Below are 10,217 nucleotides of genomic sequence, written 5' to 3'. Positions count from 1 at the left end.
GATCAAGTTTACATTTGTTTAAAGGCCCAGCCCAAGGCCTGTGAAAGTCATTTGGAATAAATCAGCTGGAGTCAATGGGATTACCCTACTGTCAGCCCGGTATGGGTGAGATCAGACCCCAGGTCATTATCTTTTTGTGGTTTTCCTTCCCGCAGAGGGAGTCGGTGCGAAAAGCCATTGATTGTTTTGTAAAACATCCCTTGGATTCAGGGGCAGTCTGCCTGCCTACAGGATATGGCCCATAAAGCCACCGGGATGGCGAGCATTCCTGCCTCTGGATGTGCTGCATCTGCTGGGCTTTGCTGCCAGGGGTGATCGGAGATGAGAGCCTAGCCAGGAAACAAAACGCAGCACGGAAGGATGAGTTAAACCACCACATTCTTCGAGGGAAGGCTGATGGGTGACACTTGTCTCTGGCCGCCTTGGTCTCCTGCTCTTGCATCAGATCCAATTACTGAATTTCTCTTTTTGTGCGTGGCAGTGATGCTTTCACGGAGAACAAATCCATGGAAATGCTAAATACCGGTAAGCCAGGAGAAGGGAAGGATGCAAACCTGCAGTTTTCCCATGGCCTGAAAATGACTCCCTCCCTGGCTTAGGGCAGCCACAGGTATGCTGTTAATTTTCAGTCCTCTTGCCAGAAGGCTATAAAATGTCTTTTCATCTTATGTTACATAAGTATCCAACAAATAAGAAGACTGTTATTACAAAGGCAACCACACTGAAAAAAGGTTTCATTTACTCTGCACTAAAGACTTCTGATGTCTCTGTGGAACTTGTAGGTTGCTGAACAATGTTGGAGAAGAAAATCCGTTGGATTTTTTTTTTTTTTCCCAAAAAAGAAGCAAGTCTGATGCAACATCAAATTGGAATGCTGTGAGGAACCAAAGTGTGATAAATCTATTGTTACTCATGGTGATGATTTGCTGTCAAAGATAATGAGCTTCTATATTCTTTCAGCTTAACAGGCAGCATTCTGGACAGCAGTGCTGATGTCAAGCACTCTCTGATTAAACATTTCAGTGATCCCTCTGAACGAGACAGAAAAGTTGGATGCATGTCAGGAGTGAAAACTGCGAGGTGCTAAGAACACCTTAAAACACAAAACCACAACTGAGTCTGATGATGCTCAGGACTTGAGAGAAAGTGCTCAACAGCCACAGGAAAGGTCTTCAAAATCCTTATGCTTCTTGTCATGAAGGAAATAATTATGCTTAGCTCGCTGGATGCTGAATGGTTGCTTTGCACTTTGACCCGATTTTCTCCAGGATAATAAAGTGTGGTTTTGTGCCAGTAAAGGCAGACAGTGGGACTGAGAGGTAAGGCACAGGAGGCTGCCTCTGTGGAGGTGATTCAGCACACATCCAACATACCTCCCAGCAATTCAGGCATTCTTCCTGAAGTTCTTTAGTTGTGCTGTACCCTTCTACATCTTCACAAATTGACTAGCATCAGGTATATTTGAAATATGTCCTAAGTCTGTTAACTTGCAGGCAGTAAGGCATCCTCACCTGCTCATTTCACAGGGGGAAAAAAGCCACAAACAATAGAAAGGTCCCTGTGTGTGTTGACATCCTGCTTGTGAACCAATATTTTCACAAGCAATAGGCTTGGAGAGACAGGACAATCAATGAATATGAACTGATTTACCCTGAGCTAAAATTAGATCCAGTATCCTGATGGAAGTTAGTACAATTAGCTACATAAACACACAAGCTCAGGTAATTAATTTTGTAGCACCATGGTGCCTAGAGGTCACATCTGAGACTGAGAGACATCTATGCTAAGCTCTGAAAATACATGCAGTAAGATACAGCCCTGATCCTGAAGAGCTTGCTGCTCATATAGACAAAAGGAACAAAGGACTGGGACAGAAATCATTCTTTATTGCCTCCATGTCGGAAAAACTGGCCCAGAAAAATTGTCTTGCCCAACACTGTATAAGAATTATTTGGCAGGAATGAGAAGCAAATGGAGAACATCAGCATCCACTTCACGGGTCTGCCTGCCCTTTCTCTAGCACAAACTCCTTTTTTTTGTCCAGGAGGCTGCTCAGGCATAAGACAGTTTTGGACTCTTGTTTCTTTACATTCCATTACTACTCTTTTCAAGCACAACAGATGCTTTTGGTTTCTGAGCCTGTGTCCTGTCCATCTCACCAGAGTGTAACGCACCTCTGCTCCCTATTAAAATTATGTTTTTTCTGCAAAATTTCAAGTCCTCAAGTGCACAAATCCATGATCTGCCACATCTGTGCTGACTGCTTTCACTTGTTTCGAGAGCTCCTGCATATTCTTCCTTAAACCCAGGAGTCCAGCTTTCCCTGCTTTCTGTACACTTGGAAATCAGCTATATAGAGAAATCTTGTCAAATCTCATTGCAAGGGAGCAAATGTGTCTTGTAAACCTTAGAGTGGCATCTTCAGGTGTTACAGACCTTTGGCCTTTCTCCCTCTACTGTCTCTCAACCTTGGTTCTTTCAAAATCAATGATAAAATGGTGATGGCTTTAATTTAATATACAATTTCATCTTCTCCAGAAAAGCAGTGCATGGTTATCAAAGTTTCTTTCCCTCCTTTTCTGCAGAGAACAAACCTGACAAGAAAGCTGAAAATCTGAGGTTTCAAAAGTACTATTCTTTAACCTCAGATTTGTGTTCCAGATTTTGATAGATTCATTTTGCAGTCAATCAATTATCGTTTGGGTCTGAGGAGGTTTGAAAAACAGGCTTGAAAGAAATAGTCTGTTCTTCTTGTAATCTTGACTATGGAGGTGATTGTAGTGATTCTGTAATGAAGATTTCTGTTTCCAGCAGTTTAGCTATAAAATATGACTTTGTGTGAATCAATGAGTTCATCTGGGATCAACAAGTCAATGTTCATAAAATTCCTGGCCATAAAATTATTTTCTGCCTCTTTGCCAGGCTGAAAGTTCTAGGAAAGGCCCAACTGACAAATTACAGAACGGTGCACCAAACAATATTTTTTTTCCCAGATAGTCACATGTCTGAAACAAAATTTTCCTTTGGGTAGCATGGATATATATTTGGATGCATGCTTATTTCCTAGTTCTGGAATATTTATTTACCTGAAATCCTGCAGCTGTAAGAACCACATTGTGAACTGAAGATAAAGGTGGCCTCCTGGCTGAGAGAGTGAAGGAAAAACCAATCCTCTGAAGCAAGAATGAGGTTTCCAGCCATGGAAAAGCCTTTAGAGACACAAGTGAGGTTTTGATCCCTGGCCCCAGTGTCATCCATCCTGGAAACCCTTCTGGTTTTATCCTTTCAAACAGGTCAGCAAGAGCAAGGTGGGAAACTGAGGCTTCAAAACATCGCCCACCACGCAGTGTTCTCAGCAAAACAGTGTGTGATGGCAAAGGCAAATCCAAACTTGGTTCTGGATCCCTTGCAAATTCCTTCAGGTCCCAACATCTCTGCCTGTGCCAGTGGTTTGGTGCTCAGACCTGGGGAATGCAGCTGCCTACGATAACCCTAAAGTCAGGGTGCCACTGAAGAGCCATGAATGAGAGATACTTTCCATTTCCAGCTCCGTGTCATATGAATGGAAATTATGCAACTTGCTCAGGATGGTGCAGTTTGGGGCTGTGCATTTCAACAGGAACACAGGAGCTGTTTTCTGCTTCCTGTGTTTGAAAGCAGTGCAGGCACGATCGGGGCCTTCTGCAGTGCTGCTCGCCCAGACACTCTTTCTTTAGGAAAGTAATTGGGGAAGAACAACAAAGAATTCTCCCTTGTAGAAAAGGTTGTGGTTGCCTGGCCAGCTCTCAAAATTAAAACTGTGTTCCAGTCAAAAATGCCTATTCAGGCTGACATCAAAGAGAAAAATGCGAGCAGGTCAGGGAGTTTAATTTCCATGGCACTCCGTTTGTGATTCACATGTCAGGCGCAGTAATGACTTACATGCCCATTGGCAATAATGGAGCAGAGGGCCAGCACAAAGGGACACAAAGGGAAAGGATCCCGAGGTAGCAGGGACAGGAAGGAGCCCCTTGAAATCGGGTGGTGTCACTGGGAGCACGGAGCATGGGCTGCTGGTCTCTCTCACAGTTCCCATCAATGACAACCTTGTGGAGCCCCCTGCCCGGGTTGAGGCTCATGGGGTGCCTGTTGCCAGAGGGCTCCTTTTCATTGTGCAGAGACCAGGTCCTTTTAAATGCCCTGAACGTAGTGGGTGAATCCCAAAAATCTGGGTCTCAGGGCGTATTTCCTGAATCCTTTGAGGTGTGGTCTCTTACCAACTTTCTAAGTTCTCAAATTCTCCAGTCCAGGTGAAGGGCTGTGTCATGAGATTTGAAAGCAGGAGATATGTAAACTTTTTAATAGTGTCTGTATATTCTCCTACTACTTCTTATTTGCTTTTCTCATGGGACGATCCAAGTAGGCATTACACACTGTTGATAAATAGATTTTCAGCCCATTTCATTTAACCAGTACTGCATTTCCATATCAAAGATTCTACGCTTGGCATGCCCGAGCATATTTTATTTATAATCTATTCCCAAATGAGGAGTTTGGAATGTTTTTTTCATTCTGTGTTTCATCTGCAATGGACTGCCCTCATGTTATTTTTTAAGATGAGATCTTATACACTACCACAAGTTATTGTACAACTCATTGGCTCTTATTTATTCTGGCCTCCTAATCTAACACCATTTCTGTGTTGAAACTTGTTGCTATTTTTTTTCCAAGGATACACCATAGGATATTAAGCATGTGCTCTATATCAAAGTGCAAATATAAACTAGTTGATAGTCTCTAGTCACACCCTGGATAGGTGTGGCATTTGGGAATTTTTCACTTGCTGGCTGGAGATCAGAATGTACTTAACATGGCTCCACACAGGATCTTGGTTGGGAGAGAACTGGTTGGGGCTTTTTGGGGTTTGGGTTTTGGGGTGGCACTTTTGTTTTGTTTTGTTTTTTGGTTTTTTTTTTTTTTTCCAGGTATGTTGTTTGAAGAGTTGGGAGCTAAATAGTTGTACTGTTTCCAGAAACAGATTTTTACATGTTTGGCTATATTTAGAGCTACAATTGGGAGATTTGAGGATATGATAACCCGGTACCTCACTGTCTTTCCTCTTCTCTATCATGTTGTGATGGACAAGCTTGATTCCAGTGTCAGCCTAAGGCATGGTGCAGGGCTGCACCACTCCAAGAGAAACTCCAAGGAGGAAGTATGACTCAGAGAGCTGCAATTCCTTCCACAGTTCCTCCTTGTTCCAGCCAGGGAAGTAAGTTACTTCGGTGTTTGAGCTGCTAGACTGAAGCTTGCTTCTCCCCTGGTGCTCAGAAGCCTCAGCTTGCAAGAGAGAAGGAAGAGGGATAAAAAATTTCCTGTGCCTGGATGAGGTGTCACCAGCCTGTGAAACGGTGGCACCACTCAAGTCCCCTGTGGGGTTTCACTGTGAGCAGTCACCTGCCAGCCACTCACCTTTAAGAGCAAGAGCAAACCACCCGCCTTCTTATACTTAGAGACTGGCAGAGAATTTGCAGGCAATCACTTTCTCGCCAAAACAGAAAGACTAATTGCGTCATTCCTGGTGAAAATGTTCAAAATCAGTATTTCCTCGCTGGTAGTGCAGCTCTGAGGCCTGAGGACATCTACTGATGTAGGATCTGTTTGCAAATGGTGCACGTGACTGTTTCACCTGCCTGACATTCTGCTCAGCGTCAATGTGCTCTGGAGAAAAATATAAAATAATAATAACAACAACCATAAAATTCACAGCCTATTTTTGAATGTGCTTTTTCATGGATGGCAGAAATGCTGTACTATGGAGGGATCTTCAACTGAGCAATATTTTAAAAGAATTTTTAATGTGGCAGTAAAATACTGTGGTAACTGAGACAGCATCAACTGAGAGCACAGACTAAATGCTGCAAGATAAAAGGGGCCAGGAAAACAAGAGAGAAATTTATCCATATGCACAACAGCTAGATGATCCAGTTAGGAATAAGACCTTGTTATTAAACCCTCCAGGATTACCAGGGATAAGTTTTCAGGAAGTATTTTTCAGTTAAAAAAACCCCAAAACCAGCAACAAAAAAACAACGAAGGAAAACCAGGAGCAAGAATTGACTTCAGAAAACAGATCTGGCCCTCATGTGGTGTTCAGCAGCACAGATACACACTTCCTGCCTGAGTTATATCAGTTTCAAAAATAGCCTGTGAAAGAAGATTCAGACTATTGGAGCAACTTCTGCTTTCAGCAAAGTGGACTGAAGCATGGAGCTGAATTTATACCTCCATGTGTGATTTGAGGTACCCACATGTATAAAGCTCATCCTCTGCTGTAAGCTCTAAATGGCATCAGTGCTAATTCACCTGGGTACCTGACAGAGATCTCCAGAAAGATATAGAAAGAGAAACACCATTCACTTGAGCTGGTCTTTATTCCTACCCCAAAAATACATGATGTAAAGGAAGCCTGCAGTTCAAACGTGCAAAAAGTTACTTTTGTTTTGCATCAGTTTACTCAGGTATTTTAAACAGGCCTAGTTAAAATATTCAGTTGAGCCTTTCTGACAACTTTGTAAGAAAGCCTTATGTGGCTAATTCTTAAATATCATCAGACAGCAGGCTAATTGTGTCCTGGTGCACAGTGTTGCCCCAGGTTGCAGATAACTTCCTGTGTTGAAGCGATGACCTGAGAGCAATACCCTTGCAGACAAGGAAATATCATCTTCCAGTCCTGCTGGCTCTCGGACTAATCTGTGAGAACCCCCCTCAGCTGTCTGCCTGTGCTTAGTCAAGTTATTAGGCACATTCAGGATGCATTAAGCTCGTTAATACACCTTCTAAACTACTGGGTGGGTTTGAGTTCACACAGCCAGCTGATTTAGTCATACCTCTGGTGCTAACAAAAACAGAATACACTGGACCTGCCAGGAGTGTTGCCTGTGTAGGTATGTAATAAATGTGCTTGGATGTGTTTGATCATACAGATATGCAATGGGCACCTTTACCACCTTCTGTAGTACCTATCCTGTTCTCAGTGCTTAGCCATATCCCTTTTGACAGGAGATAATACTTTGGAAGAGCAAACATTCATATTTCTGAACACATACTCAATCAAAAATATGGCAACGGAACAATTAGTGGACCAAGGTATGTACCCTTTTGAACAGAAATAAATTCAAAATAATTCCATTAAGTCAAGTCAGGGGAGAACTTACTCTGCCTGATAAGTAACATAAAATTGGCTGGATGATTCACTGTGAACAGTTCAGTGAAAATATTATCTGTTTTGTATACCCTTCCTTTTTCTTTTCTCCATATTCCTCTTTCTCTTCCTCATCCCTTTTTAGCCCTTTCTGCCTTGTGATGGCACACAGAGAAGACCTAAGAACCAGAGTAAGACAGAGTGATAAAGGATAAAAACAAGCCACTGCTGGAAGTGTAGGAGATGGTGAAATACCAATAACCCATGTTGATATCTGGCATGGCTAACAAAGGAAAGGCTCATTCCTTGTATTGTCTGGGTTCCTGAGAGTGCCCCTTGCCTGCTCCCTTGTACAATATAGCCCGGGTAAAATACAGCTGCAAGAGGGAAAAGGTGACACTGATCCTGCTCTAAACAGGAGTCAATACTGTGCTCATCACTGCCGTGCCTGAAAGCAGGACATACTGTTGCTGCTGCAGGACAAAGTTCATGGAATATCAAGTGTTGACAGTCTGTGCTCAGAGTCTGTAAATGTATGTACAAATGGGTCACATCCACAGCTGGCATCTGTCTGGCTCCAGATCTGGTCCAGTAAGTTTCTAAAGAGTAGTTCATGACAGACCATTGAAAACTTCCAAAGAAAGTCCCAGGGCACATGACAGAAATGGCCAAGTGGGACAGCACAGTGGAAGAAAGAAATCCTGTGGGTTCATTTCTTTAAAGCATAGAAGTCATTAATCATTTCTATTCCTTTCCATTTGAGACAGCTGCCTGCCTGCATTTGCTAAGTAACTGCTTTCTAACCACACAGCAACTAAGTTGTGGGCCCCAGAATGCGCATGCTTCCAGATATTAATGAACAATTTCCCTCCTTCACTGTGTCAATGAAAGCACGTTAACATTCTTAGCATCTGGTTTTGGTAAGGAAATAAAACGCTGATGGTTCCACACTTCATGAATTCCTTCCCCCCAAAAATCTTCAAGTGAGGCTCCAGCAGCTCAAAAGCTTGGCGTGAAAAATCTCAGTGACCTTCTATCTGTCACCTGCCATGCAGGATGTCGCTCGCTGCCAAATTAAGAAAACGATCTCTCCTGTCGCGCCTGTCTGCCCATCTCCCTGTGGCAGCGAGCGACACTTCCCACGTCAGCGCGGTCCCTGCAGAGGTCCGCTGTCATCCCGGCAGCTTGGGCGGCTGCAATTAGCGGAATGCCAGCCAGCAGGTGGAGACGCATGAAAGCAATCCCAGAGCACGGACGGGCTGCCTCGACACCGCATTCCCATAGCCCCGGCCAAGCCAGCCAGAAAATATCGGTATTGGCTCCACGGAAAAGTGCAGAACTAAAAATCTTGGATTGCTGACAGGACATGTGACGGAGCAGCCCCTGCTGAGGAGCCGTCCAGCACCTTTCATGTCTCAGTGAGTCGTGGAGGGAGCGAGGGAGGGAGGGAGGGGAGGGACGCTGGGGGCTGCCTCTGGCCTGACCTTGGTTCATTCAGTTTGCTCAGCAGCTCAGAGCTGCCTGTCAGCATCAGCTGTGCCGGGGGATGCGGGAGCCGCACACGCGAGCTCCGGGCCGGGCGCGCTCCCGGCCGGGCGCATCCCGGGCGGCCTCGGCTGCGCAGCCTCGGGGCTCCGCTGGCCCCGGAGCCCCGAAGGCATTCCCTGCCCTTTGCTGCAAAAGTGCAGCCTTGGGATGGTGTGGAAACAGCTCCTCTTCCTCTGTTCCTCTCATAACTCCTCCCACCCAGTGTTTCCTCTTTCGGAGTGGAAACACCATTGTGATGGCTATTTCTGAAATGCCCCTGCCAGGATCGGGAAGTGCGGGGGGATGCAGGAGTGTGAGGGGTGAAAGGTAGCTTGGGAGTTATTCTGGGAGTGGGGAAGCTATTTACATGAGTCTGGGAGCAAACCCGGGGGTAATTCTGTGTCATCTTCAAGCCAGTGGTTAAGTTTCTAGCTCTAATCTCCCTACAAGTGATAAGAAACTGCAGTGCTGGGTCTGCAGAATACCTGATGTGAACTGATTGACTCCAGTGGAAATAGGCACACAATGGGAGCCAAGCCTAAATGCCCTGCCACAGAATGCTGGCAAACCCTTCCCTTACAAAAAAAAAAAAAGATTGCTCAGGCTGTGAAAGACAAATTTTAAGTGACAGCACATGACAGTATCCACATGCAGGTATGGAAATAGGGAAGAAGATGGTGTAAAATTAGGAGAGCTTTGAAAATTGCAAAAATCACCTGCAAACATTTTGAGAGATTTCAGTGTTTGAACACATGGTTTTCTGTCAAATTATGTTCATTGTGGAGATAGCTGAAAATACAGTGTCTAGTTTTACAGCTCCAGAGCCTCTCAATACTTCATCACTTGTGGTAAATTTCTTGGAGTTTCATATTTTTCATTTAAATGAGAAAGGCTCTTCAAATCTTGAAAATCCAGTTTCTCTGTTCCAAAAGAAATGTGTCTTGCAGCTTTTCCATCCTCTTGGATTCTTCTCCCCCTCCATGCTGCCTCTTGCACTCTTGCCTTTGGAGAGCAGAGTTTAACGTGTTGCTGAGGAGATAGCCTGCATGCAAACTCCCTCAAACATAAACACACTTCAGGAACAGATTCACCCCAGCGTGCTTCCAAATGTGGAAACCACATTCCATCTTCACCCTTATCAACTGGTCAATAGCTGGGATGTTGAATGGACATTCCTGAAAGTGAAGATTATGAAAACATACGTTACTGCTCAGCAGTGATTCCCCAGCTTCCCAACTCTCTCTGCCCAAGAGCAATTGAGCTCAAAGTGGCTCAGGCTGGGGACTTTGAGAATGCTGAGCAGGAATTTGTCACGCTGAGCTGCAAAGCTCTCTTCATGTGGCTTCTTTGGTGCTTAAGAAGCCCTGTGTTCATCCAACTCAGGTATTATTCTGCATTTGCTGTCCTTTTAAAAGTTTGTTATGTCTTACCTTATAAATGATACATAATTATAAGGGGTGTTTTTTTAAAACCTGTCTCTGATTTTCCACTCAGGTTTGCAGCACTG

The sequence above is a fragment of the Serinus canaria genome, chromosome 5 (genome assembly GCF_022539315.1).
Source record: "Serinus canaria isolate serCan28SL12 chromosome 5, serCan2020, whole genome shotgun sequence".
NCBI lineage: Eukaryota > Metazoa > Chordata > Aves > Passeriformes > Fringillidae > Serinus > Serinus canaria.
Note: the sequence above shows the minus strand (reverse complement) of the source record.